This window comes from Polistes dominula, unplaced genomic scaffold, assembly GCF_049000335.1.
Source record: "Polistes dominula isolate Pdom_NZ unplaced genomic scaffold, Pdom_raw_medaka contig_16, whole genome shotgun sequence".
NCBI classification, from domain to species: domain Eukaryota; kingdom Metazoa; phylum Arthropoda; class Insecta; order Hymenoptera; family Vespidae; genus Polistes; species Polistes dominula.
In genome coordinates, this window is record NW_028301040.1 from 1,535,234 (window position 1) to 1,549,270 (window position 14,037).

The 14,037-nt window shown below is 35.6% G+C and overlaps 1 protein-coding gene across 4 annotated transcripts in view; it reads left to right on the forward strand.

The window, feature by feature from the left end:
* Positions 1 to 14,037, forward strand: part of LOC107067204 (discoidin domain-containing receptor 2) — an 83,668-nt gene that overhangs the window by 14,899 nt on the left and 54,732 nt on the right. The window lies entirely within an intron of this gene.

Below are 14,037 nucleotides of genomic sequence, written 5' to 3' on the forward strand. Positions count from 1 at the left end.
CCGTGTTTTCATATCACGAACGTGTAAGATCGCCATAACCATGCCGCTCGTATCGAATCGGTCCGCTCCAAAAATCACGATGGGATATCTTGCGGCTAAAGAGAAATGGAAATCAGCTTGACCGGACTAAGACTAGAAACTACTCATAAATAGTTATTTTAGTTACCTTATTTGTATATCGGGGCAAAGAATAAAAACACCATGGAGTATTTTTCTCCTTTTTTAAATCTAGTATAATAATTTTGTACGCTTGTCGTTTCTTTCTAACGAACTATTTGTAATATTCAATATATTTTCTCATCCTGCATAAATCATTTTCTGTTGTTTGTGTTTCTTGATCATAAGTTAAGATATATTACAATATTACCATCAACATATAGATTATTTCTTTCAAAAAAAGAAAAAAAAGGTAATGCATGTTGTCGTAATCCAATGTTCAATCTAAATGTTCGTGAAATCAGAAAGGGAATGTTTTTACATTTACTTGAAAGTAAAGATAAAAACTTACTAGGGCAACGTGATTTCTATCGATCTAAGAATAAACGTTTCCACTTGCAGGTAAATTCAAGTCTTGTCTCAATACGTAGTATAAACGATAGAATCCAAGCTTAACTCTTTCTCTTTTTTTTCTTTACTTATATTTTCCATTTACGATCGCTGCAACATCAGTTCTTGATAGTCGTAGAAGGAAATCTTACGTATCAAGCTAGTGTCCAAGAAAAGGATAGTTGTACAGGACAACGATTTTATCGACAAATGTGTAACGAGGGCAAAAGGAGATACCAAAGTTTTTCCCGGGGGAAATCCTTTCCTTTCTCTTTCCCTCTTACTCTTATTTTCTCGTTTTGGTTCGAAGAGAGCTAGAGCGAGACTCTAATGCTCCCCGAAGTGTGTCTAACATCACTCGGGGAAAAAAGAACTGGGCTGGCTTTGCAAAATCGAAGGGTCCGCGAAGGGATTTCTGAAGCTTCGTGTACATTTGTTATACTAGTGTACGTATTATATACATGTGTATGTGCGTATGTGTGTGTATCGAAAGATGCATAGGTACTCGACGAATAGGCAACATCTGCCTTTGAATAGATGAAGATCCATGAAAAGCATAGTCCGTGAATCGAGTCGATATAGGATGGCTGGCCTATTATTAGAATTAAAGCGAGCGTAGGATCTTGTTCTGTCCTCGTTTAGTTCACTTTTTTTTATTCTTTTTTTTTCCCTTCTCGTACACATACGACCTTTGAAATCGGTCCACGATACACGATGATGACGTACACCTTGATCCTTAAAGCTAAATTCGCTGATTGAAAAGCACCGACGTATAAAGTACCGTGAATAATATATATATATATTTTTTCATTTTTTCTTCCTGGAAAAAGAGCTCAACCATAATAAGAGATTTCTTTCAGATATTTTTATAAGTATGTCATCCTATTGACGGTATCTATGTCTAATTTTGTCTACACTTATTTCGAATATTTTTAATGTTTTGCAGAAAAATATTTGACAAGGAAGATTTTAAAAGTTAGAACTTTTTAAACAAGGTCATGTGCAATCGTAAGGGGTAAGTTCCGTTCAATTTTGTCGTAGTGTGATTTTGCTTGTATCGAATTGTTCTGTCAACGACGGCGAGAAACAAGTTGAAGTTCGTTTAAACTCGTGCGGTTGAACGCAGCTTGCGTCGAAATGACGTCGAAATTCTGAGTCCATTATCAAAGTCTGAGCGTACCGAACCCGTATTCGATGGCGTGCGGCACAGTGTTACTCGAAAATTAACTGTGGCCTGCTTGGATGCGGTTTCACGGTAGGAATTTCTATGTAAACAGCCTTCGATCCGTCTCTCTGCGAAGCTACAAGGAAAGAGGATGGAAGGGCGAGTGAGGTAAATTCGTTGTAGGGAATCTGACAGGGCTAGTTCTAGGTACGTTTTGTTTGGTCGAATCGTTAGCGGAAATTAATACTATCGGTTCGATAGAATAGAATGGTAATATCCATAGGAATACAATTATTTTCTTGTTACATTTAATGAACTTCTAACGAATGGGTTGATTATTAAATTATGTTTTTCCTTTTCTTTCTTCAACGTTGGACTTTCACAATCGTAATATTTTATTTGCTGCAATAAAGATTATTTTCTTACAATTAGAAAGTTCCAATTACATTAGGTCATTAAGCATGAAATATTTAATTTCGAACTAAAAGTAATCGGAGTAATCAGACGTTTCATACTTAATAATTTAATATCAAAAGTTCTAACCTTAATTATGAACATATTAAAATATTAATTAGTCTAATGTTGAAATTATAAAAAACAGAAAGAAAAGAAGAAAAAGTAATGAGGTATTGTGAGTTGAAAATGATTGGTAGTTCTGGAATCTTTTGGTCAAAACTAAGAAAGAAAGATATATCAAATAACGAAACACACTGATAGAAGTTCGTTTCTTTAACGATGATGAATGTTCCTGTTTATCGCTGTCCACGGAATGACCATTATACGGAAGATGAATTATTTTACGGAAGTAGGAATGTTCCTTTATTCTTGATGAAGTATTTTTAGCCTTTTAGAGTTTAGAGTTAAGCCGACGTTTACTTTGTTTCATTCGTATTTTAACTCGTAAAGAGAAAATTATACCTCTATCTTTGTTTTTATCTCATATTATTTCTCTTTTTCTCTCTTTCTCCTCCGTCTGTCTTTCATTCAACGAACCGTGCAATTGCTTCACTGTTACATGCGAACCAGCCTAGAGATTATTGGCACTTTGATTAGTTCAAAACAACGTTACTCGGCCGCAATTTTAATAAGCTATCGAGTACACCAATTATCCGGCGTATCGAGCTTGAAGTTATGAGCGTTGGATGTTGGACGCCTGACAAAATTGTCGACGGAAATGAACGACATTAATACAATACCGCTAACAGAAAGCATATGAATTGATACTGGCTAGCCAGTACTCGACGAACCGTTCACGACATTTTCCACCCTTCCTTCTCTTCATCCCCCGTTCATACCACTGTATCCCCTAATGTCCCTCTATTTCTGCTTTTCGAAGGAGGGAGATGAATGTACCACCAGCAGCAGCAGTAGGGTCATTTCAACGAGCTCGATTTCGAGTTCACAGTACTTTCTTCTTTCTTCTAACCCTGCTTGCTCGCGCGCGCGCATGTCCCAGCAGCTGTCCCATTTAATAGAGCAATAAAGAAACGAGTGTAACTTTGATTTATGCCACGGACATTATTTAACAGTAACCCAACTTTATGTCATATCGTGAGCGTATGTTGCCTATAATTTTGAACCTTCGATATCCTTTCTTTCTTTTTTTTTTTTATCTCTCGTCCGTTAAATGACAATACTTCCTGCCATTCCAATTCTTCTTCCTTTATTTTTTTTTTTTTTTTGATTACTCTTCTTTTTTCTCTCGCTGGTTTTTTTTTCTCTTTAGGTTTCAACGGTGATTTTTCATGAAACGAACGAATGAACGAACCATTTGGTTGGGTGCGGTTCGACTAACGCGCTACCGTATAAAAACGATCCCTAACAAAATCGTCGATCATAAATATAAGAGTATCATAAGTTAGGTATATAGGAATACTATTCTATGTTCATACTTTATTCAATATATTTATGACTTGGAATATATTCTAAAACTGGATAACTTCATAGAAGAGGGTATAAACGTTTTTCTGAATATTTTTGATTTTCTTACCATTCTGTAGTAGTCAGGCACGATGGGATAAATATCTGTTGGTGTTTGAGAATGTTTAAAGGGAAAACTCCTTTAGTGGATTTGGTGTTTCTATAAATATGTGACTAGTAAGTTCGCTCGACGTTTTGGGAAAAGAAGTTTGGTCTGTTAATGATCCACTTGACGGCTCCTTCAGGTTTTTCGATCGTAAAGCTGTTTCTGTCTGAAATAACATTTCTGAGAAAGCAAACATAATGTCATCATTGTTTAAATAAACCATCTTTAACACACGTTCACTGCCGGATATTCCATTGATAATAATACACGCATGACTGTTCTATCAAATCGTTTGTTTTTCTTTTTTTGTTACCAATGGTAGTGCAAACGCATTAATTCCATTCATTTCATTCAAATCGGCGCCGTCCGGTGGAAAAAAATTACAAGTAATAGAGTCACTCGACGACGAGACATACGAAATATGGTCACGTCATGAACGCGTTAAAACAACTTATGGTGCAACATCTATATAGAAAATAACAGACGTTACTCGATAACGAGAGAAAACCTTTTTAAAAAAAAAAAAAAAAAAAAAAAACATTTAAAATCCGTCAATAAAATAAGTAACCATAGTTTATACCTATAAATATCGCTAAGGTACATAAAGTAATGATTAAAGTAGCTTAAAAAATGATTACAAGAAGCTTAACGAGCTTTTAATCGATACTCTCGATCTATTTATCACTACTCGTTTAACATTCTTGTATCGGTTCTTAAACGTCCTAAACGGAGAGAACTTTCCCTATACAGGTTGTTCTCTTCCTTCATCCGGTCTCCTTATCTCTCTCTCTCTCTCTTTCTTTCTCTGTGTCTTTCTTTCTCTCGGCTCGTTTACACGCTGGCGCCACTCTTGGAGAGATCGCTCGAGACACGACCTACTCGTGGAAGCGCACTTGTACGTGCCTGTCTGTATGTTTGTGTGTCTTGCCAAGTGCCTCGAACTACTCGGTCAAGTGTACGTCGATGAGAGAAAGAGATAAACTCGAGAGAAGGACGAGAAGCACAAGGAACAAATCGATCACTAACACGCTATAAAGGTGTACTTTGAACAGTAACATACACGCATACACCAAAATAATCATTGCAAATCATTAATCACATAAGAGTAATATATTTTTTTGGATTAACCATAAGTCAAAATGTTGATAATGCTTAATTAGTCCTATAAAATAAATCGACTTTAGAGTATCGTTCATTTATTTGACGTTATGTCATCAGGAAATATTCTTGTTTGATGATAGTTCGCGCGATTATTGCGCCATTTGAATTCGTAATGGTCTAGTAATTCGACGGTTTCGCTTGCTCAGCTGCGATCGATCGCAAAGGGGATGGAGAGACTGAGTTTGGGGATTGGGGGGAGGGTGGGGGAAAATGCTCACCAAAAACATCCCTCTTTCGAGTATCTTTGTTCAAACCGAATGCAGCAAATAAAAGTTTTCGGAACATTAATCGCTGCTTTTCTAGTCTTCTTTCTTTTAACTACTTGTTTTCCGAGCCATCGATCTTTCTTACCTGAGCTCGTTAAAGCGTATCGTTGTTGGACAAATTTACAAGATAAGAGGGTAGAAAAAAAATAATGCCTTCTGTCTTTCTATCATTGAAAAGAGGGAGCCGTGCATGGGCAAAATGCAAAGTGCACTTTTACAAGAGGGTCGATCATCCCTTATTATTTGCTTGCGCATTATGAGCTTTCATATAAAAAGAGTCTGAGGGTTTAGGTATTGGAGAGAAGGTAGACGGTAGTTAGGGGAAACCAGAGCCCAATGATGATGGTTAATTAAACATACATTGTGTGCGAACGAATTTAATTAGCCTTATGCGTAATCTTCCTCGACTCGTATAGGTTTCAAATGGAAATTCGAATAGAATGAGAGACTCTTCTGGACTTCATATAAACTGGACTCCTTTGGTCGTGCTGTATCATTGTATTTGTTTCATTAAACAATTGTTGCCAATGTTATTAAAAGCGTAGACCATAATATAAACTTCGCAAAATGTCTTAATGTATATTCCCTGGAATATATCGTTTTATTGAATGATTAATAAAGAAAGAAATGAAAAGAATTCAATGAGAAAAATATTACCTCCTTTTATAAAACGAGCAAATTTGTTCTCATTTTTAGATTTGCTCAAGACGTCAATTTGATTTAACGATAAAGCTTTCTTTCCTCCACGATGCAAACTCGGTTTGCTATAATTGACAGGATTATTAAATGCGGTAATTTTTTTGGAATATTATAAACGTCAACGTTATAATTATTTAACTTTTCCTATCGTTTGCTTTTACATAATACAATAATCGAAAATCTGAACACGTATCAGCCACGCTTCCTGAGTCCGCTGTTCGTTCGCACCAATGCATTTCCATTCCCAATGACACGTGCCAGCCTGCTTGAGTTTATTCCAATCGAACGCATTAAATTGCGATACAAATGGCGAAATAACATTGGGAAAGGTGAATTTCGTTCAAATCCACTGGAATTCCTATCGTCAGGTCGACATTATGTCACGTCGGCGCTTTAATGTCGATTTAAACGAATTCGATTTTCGTATTCGCGTCACGTATCGGCCACGCTTCCTGACGAAAAGAATAAACGACGAAAACAATGCTGGTAGAAAAAGAAAGATTACTATAATTCTTTATTATTACTTCTTTTTTTTTTTCTTTTTTTTTATTATTATTTTTCTTTTTCTATCACTATAATGCTCATGACGCTTACGCGCACGCCGTATAGAAAGCACGTGCCGACCGTTATGACTTCCTTCGCAGCCAAATTTAATTTACAACGCTCGCCCGCGGTGCTCAATTTTCGACTCCTTCCCCGTTTTATTTCTCTTCTCTCCTTTCTTCCTCCAATCTTCTTTTTCTCTTTATTTTTTTTTTTTCGTACTTGTCGTTTGCGGGAACGACTTCCTTTTTCTTTTTTCGTACGCCGGCTAAGTGCCCCACTCTTGGCAATTTTTTTCTTGTTCTTACCCTTTTGCCGAGTAGATTGCCTTTATGATCACGTCATGAATCTACATCAGTATTAAGAATCTTTTACCTGAGGTGACGTTGACGAATTCGAACTTACATCGATTATGTACAATAAATCTGTATACCGAAATAAAATTAGCTGTTGGATAACCTTTTATAATACTGAAATACACCAAGAAATTACTGTGTCAGTTTGATCGGTGTGATATTTAAATGTGAACGACCGATCGCAAGATATTCATCAGTTGAGTTCGGCAAAGGGGTTGATTCAGACGATCGCTTGCGTGCGTCTGGGGGGCCAAGTTAGACTGTAGACGAAGCCCATGGAGTCGTTCGAGCGTACCCTCGACCGGTTCCGTGTGCCCAGGATCGATTTCCAATAATCGGAAAGCGAGCACTGCTATCGAGGATTACTCGTGATCACTAACAGGAAAGAAGTTAGGTAAAGGAGCTAGACAACCACACTGATACGTCAATTAGTTTCTGTTTTTAATTAAGGCCGGTACGTCAATTTGTTCTGAAACCAATTTTGTTTTTGTCAAAGGTAAATGTAAAAAAATTGATCAAAGTAAATGATAAGATACTAGTGTAAAAAAGAAATAAAAATACGATATCATCCCCACCATCCCATCCTCCTACCGACTATCCACTATCATAGTCTGGCTGGATCATTTTCGCAAATATTAAACATTGCAACTCTTGTTATGTTTGATATTCAACGGTACAACGTAGTAGAAAGAAACGTCAACAAAGTATTTGCAGTTTCATGTCACGAACGGCATAAGCCAAACGTTTATTTATCTATGCTTGTGCAAGCACGTTTTCCCGGCCAAGTCGAAACGACTTCATTCAACCAAGCTCTTTCTAGGATAGTGTATCGTGCCCATATGTTTCGTGCACATAATGGAAATGGCCTTTCGCGTTTCTCTTCTTTTCAGCTTTATCTCGTTTTAACTCACGTTTAACCATTACAGTTTAAATAATGATCCTTCGAGAGGGAAAACAGAATTATACGATTTTTATCATTTTAATCTTTTATCTTATTAACAGTATACATATATACGTATAATAGATTTCATTTGTGTTGGTTTATTTGTTATAACCAATGATACGTCAAAGCCAAGCCATTGTTCGTTTAATACAAATAAATGGGATACTGAGAATACGATTTTATTTCAGCGAGAAGGTTTTAACCGAGTGATGCGACAAATGCTGATAGCATGTTCAACTCACATTTTATTTTTCTCTTCTCTCTTACAGTCCCCATCCACTTTTGCGAACAGATCCAACGATACAAGCGTGCCCTTAACGACGTGCCGTGGATCGATTTCCAATAATCAGAAACCGAACACCGCCAACGAGTTGCTGCTCCGCAATCAGAAAAATGTCGACAAAGAAAGAAGAGAAAAAGAAACAAAAAAAAAAAAAAAAGGAGAAAAAAGAAAAAAAAAAGAAAGAAAAAAATGTGAACCATATGAAAGTCGGCTGTTCGGAAGATCCGCCATATTTATTCTTGCTTGCTACGCAAAAGAAATTCTCCGAGCTGGATTCGAAAATTCACGGACTACTGAGCCACGTCATATTTATTCAGAAAATTCAAAAGTTTTCAGTACATTCCGAGGCTTTTTAATGAAAAGTCATTCTAGACCGTTTGTTACGTCGAGCGAGAATAGAAAATATTTTCATAAATGATACGCGAGAAGAGAATATAACGTATAGAGGACTTGGCCTTTTTATTTTTACAACTAAATATATAGTTCAACCATCTATCTATCTGTCTATCTATCTATCTACCTACCTATCTATCTTTTAAATCATTTCGATAGAAATAAAGTATGATAGAAAAGGAAAAATCAATGATCAGAACTTTATCATAATTATCTTAGAAGGAAGAAAACGGGTGTTACTTTCGTATTTGAAATCGGAAGGATTTCAAAGAGAAAGAAAGAGATGGATCGTGGTGTTAGAGTTTTCGCTGTATGCCGTCCATTAATAAACGTAGATTAAAGAGAGGCTAATGCTTCTGACTTTTCGAATGGTAACGTTATCGCGAAGTATGAAACAGCGTCGACATTAAAGAGCGGCTTGTTCGTAATTTATCGTTTTATTGCTTTTTATTTACATCGATCGACCGGCACATTTATCAGTCTAAAATGTACTTAAAAAGGTTCGCAGAAAGCGATAGAGAGAAAGGGAGAGAGAAAGAAATAGTAGAGAGATTTTACTGACCAGTACGGATGGCTTTACGAGTGGAGTGTGTTATTTACGATCGGATTGATTCAGCTAAGCGCCAATGTGTGTACTATACTCGCATATTCTTTCTCTCTTTCCCTTTTACGCGAGCGCGCACTTTCTCGAGATGTATTCTTCCGCATTTGAATCACGAATCTCGGAGCAGTCGTGTCGGTTTCTACGACGATTCGAGGAGTGCCACCTCGTGCGGTTTATAAAATTGTCCAATGCAGAAGAAAAAGAAAAAGAAAAAAAGACGAAAGTTAAAAAAGGGACACAAGACTTGAGAACGGTTTTGCGTATAATTCCGTTACCGATACGATTCCCTCAACCGGCTGACCGTTTATTCTTTCATGCGTGAAAATCTATTACTCGGATACACGTTGGTGTATTTAAACATTAACAAGTATCTATTAATTAGTTGAATAAAATTACAATATTATCGCCAGAGTTTTAACAAAGTATTAATTAAGAAAACGTATCGAAGCGTAAATAATTTAAATCATTGATATATATATATATATATATAGGTTATTTTTACTTTTATGAATAAATTTATTGATGAAATGTGATAGACTGCGAAAGATCCTTCTCCAATTTCTTCAAAGCAAATCGAATTTACCAAGAAGATATCGAAAAGATTTCTAAAACGAGGCGGAATAATCGAGACGACGTGATCCCAGCGTGCACGTGTGTGTGCAAATGCCGCTGAAATCTGATTCTTCAGTATAATACGATGCGCTCGATGCGCTCATTGACTTCAAAAGGGTCATCGATGTTTCAAGACTCGTCTTGTTTAAGATAATAAGACACCTTTACCACAAAGCGCGTTTCCTGTTTTCTATATTTTTTTGTTTGTTTTATTTCTTTAATTAATCCCTGCAGAATCTTGTAACTTATGCGCACGGGGTTATGACTTGAAAATAATTTAATTACATCGATACTCGTCGAGTTACAGATTTTTTTTCATTTACAGCCTACGATAAATTGTACCTTTCTTAGAAGACGTTCAGTAAATTTTCATAAAACTTTAACGTTTTACACGTGTAGATACGTATTAATTCGAATTTCCGAGTGATATAAATCGATTAATGACGATGGAAGCAAACGCACGTATACGTATTATATAAATATATAGGTATATAAAGTTCGGCAAAAGAAGTTTCGTTAGGTTAGTCGTTGCAACGGGCATCGTAAAACATTGCGAACATGGCCGTTCGTCGTGGCTTTATGAGACTTTTTGATTAACACGACTGGAAGAACGATACGGGCATGGAACCGTCCAGTAAATTCCTTTGGCATTTCCCAGACGTGACCCATGATTCTTCTTTTCTATTTCTTTTCTTCTTCTTCTTCTTCTTCTTCTTCTTCTCTTTTTTCTTCTTCTTCTTTTTCTTCTTTTTCTTCTTCGTTATCTCCCTTTCGTCCTCATCCCTTAGTTTTTCTTCTGTCTTTCTTCGATACAATGACACCGTTGGGTTATTAGTTCCAACGCTTTCATGATTAATGCCTCATGGACTTTGGGAAATTGGCCTTAGTTGACGAAAAAGTGAACGGATAAATGCTTGTCACGTGCGAAAACCTTCCTAGTGGGTTGGTTGCCTTGACTTTTAATAGCTCGCTGAAAATCCCTTTTTAAAAAAGAACAAAATAAGAAAGGAAAGACAAACGGATATGAACGTTAGGAAAAATTCGATATCCCGGTGGTATCCTTGTCTCATTGGATTATTTTCTTTTGCTAGTTAGTATTCTTCGCAATTTTACAAAATAAAAATTGTTTAGATAGTTTTTCAAATGTTATTACGTATGAGAATGATTCTTCGATTCATGCCTGTTCATCGGATTTATATCTTAGATAGATCGTGTTAAACTCTCAGAAAGTTGTTGATCTTTAAGATCGATGGTTAAAAAGCATGACTCAACTGGATTCGTCGAGTTGACGCGAGAAAGTAACGATAAGTCGAGAGACGTCTGAATTATTGATTTCCAGGATATCGAGCGTCAAGGTGGTAGCATTTCAGGTGATTAAATATTGGTTCGTTGAACTTGACGTTGATTGTGTGAGAGAAAAGTGATACTTTAATCATTACGTTTGGACAGATCTCCGATTTCTGTGAATAAAAATCGTTAAAACAATTTGATTCTATTGAGTATTTATACAGGAAACAATTATTAATTTTTAGAATCGAAATTAGTCGATTCATTAACTAGTGACGTTCGGAAAATTGTTCGATTGTTCGTTAACGTTAGATTATATTAAAAGTATTCTTTTTCTTTTCTTTTTTTTTTCGTTACGTATCTTGTTTTTTCTTCTAATTGTTCAATCTGTTCGTTTACCGAGAAACAACGAAACAAAAAAAAAAAATCATCATCTATAGCATCGAAACAAATATGGTAGAAAAGTTAGAGAAAAGTTCAATCATTTCTGGTTTGTTTGGAGGTACTTTAACTTCTGAGGGCGTGACCGAACCAATGCCTCATGGGTGCAGTCTCGAAGTACACGTACGGCAGGTCGATATCGGTTCTTCGATATCGATCCCGTCTGTGGATAAGTCGCCGAGGTGCGAGAGAACTCACATTCACCTTCGACGACTTCCAAGTCGAATTAACCGAGTCCCATGGGATTATCGATCAAACAATAAAACGCTTTGCCATGATTTTCCTTAACGATTCTATTCCCCATTTTCCACGAGCAGTTTAATAATACATTTAAAATTATGTAATATACATAGATGACACGTATATAATTTCTAATATTTCGTATATTTATTATTTATATTATGAAATCGAATTTTCTATCATAACTATGTAGAATATATATATATATATAGAGATTATTCGATTTTCCGATAAATTGAATACAAATTTTTTTTTCTTTTCTTCTTTTTTTATTAATAGAAATATCGTTTGTATAGAAGCGATAGGGAATTTTTGATCTTTTCGTTTTATAAATTCAATCGAATCGCGTTCTCTTTCTCACGTTACCGTTCGAACGTCGAGAAATACGTTTATCTATACGCGTACGACGAGAAAGAGAAAAAGAAAAATAAAAATAGAGAGAGAGAGAGAGAGAGAACGAGAGAGTTGGCTTGGAGAGGCAAGTCGTATCAAGGGAATTTCTGTACGATGCTTGAGGCAGGCAGCCTCAACGAACAAACATCGAAAATTCGATTTGTCGATTCGCACGCTCGCAAAATCGAGTACAGTCGACTTTCGAAGCGGGAACTCGACGTAGGGACAGGGAACCTCGCGGGAAAATTCCTTTATCACGAGACATTTACAGTTCCAGTTTTATCACCAAACTTCTATTAATAACTTCTTCCAGTTTCTCCCATTTTGTTTTGTAAAATAATTAATATCCGCAAATAGTTCATTTCTAAAGATTTAATTAAAATAACTTTACTTGACAATCAGGGTTCTGCTAGGGTTCACATAACAAGCAAGGAATAAGTCAACTAACAATAATTTGATAATAACAATATATGAAATGATAAAATAAAAATATTATCCCAAATCGAAAAACCTTGATTATGAAAAAAATTCGATACTCGAAGCAAATTTATTTTATGTGAATAGCATAATGTTCATAAACGAATAAACGTAGAATAAGTCGATTAAACAATAGTATGTAACAATGATTAAATAATATAGATATATCAAATAGTACAAATAAGAAAAATAACACTCTAAATCGAAAACTTTGATTTTAAAAAGAAACCCTTATACTCGATGCAAACGATACGCAAACACATTTGCAAATGAACATTTAAATCGGCATCTAGTGAGAAATCCTCTTTATATCTGACGCAATATATCACAATCATTCGAAAGAAGAAAACTCCATTTCATTTTCTCTCTTCTCCTAGAAATCGCTAGATTCTGAGTAAAAGGAGAAGGAAGGAGGGTGCTGGATGGAAGACGGTAAATTTTTACGTTTGCGGTATAAAGCACGTAGGTTGGTTCGTTGGTTGGTTGGTTGGTTGGTTGGTTGGTTGGTTGGTGAAAAGGTGAGGGGTAAGAAAGACGGGGTAGATGAAGGGGGAGAGAAAAAAAAGATAAAGAGAAAAAGAAAGAAAGAAAAAAAAGACGGAAGAGAAGGAGGAGGAGAAGGAGGAGGACGAGTGCGGAGGAAAAGAAAAAGCAGAAGCCTTTTCCCGAAAGCAGAGTTATAGTGATAACGCAGCGAGGAAGCCAAGTTTATTTTCATTCCTACCTTCATCGTGCCTCCTTCTTCTCGTTTCGTCTCCCGTTTTCAACTATGGACGCTTCACAACCTGTAGCTCCCCCCATTCTGTTTGCGATTTATATTTCGTTGCACGCTCCGAGGACGACGAACGCCTCCCGAACAAACTCCTATTTTTCGATTTCGTCCGCATCGAAGGTACATTATAACAGGGATTCTCTTTTTTCTTTTTTTATTCTTTTTATTTATTTCTTTTTTGTTGTTTTCCATTTTTCTTTTTCTCTTGTTTTTTTTTTCCTCTGACCTCTCTACTCTCTGATTCAACTTGCTAATAGAAACTCGCAATTTAATCTCGAAAACTTTTCTACGAATATAAATTGAATTAATAAAATTAAACTCACGTCGAGTTTATAGATATTACTGATAAGACCTGAAAATATTTACCGTTTTATCAGAAAAGTAATCTTTCATATTTTGAAATGAAACTTTTTAGGCGACGGTTAAAGATGAAATCTTACGAAACGTCATTAAAAGAGAAAGAGTTTTGGTGAAAGAAAACGCGAGATAACATCCATGGTAAATCGAAATTATTAAAGATCTTTGATATTAATTGTTATGGAGAGTGTGAATTGATTAGAATTATTTTAATACCTATTTAATGTAAATTAATACAAAATATAATCACTCTACGTATGAATCAATTGATTTTATTTTTCCACTAAAAAGATAAAACTTTAATTACACAATGTTTCTTCCATATTCCTCGCATTTAGATTGGATTTTAGTTAAGTCAAATTTTATGATAAATAAATCGAACGTATATTTTTGGTTGAATTTAATGAAATGCTGACTAATCGAACTATACTATCTATTTTATTGCATGTTATCAGATATATTTAGTCTCAATT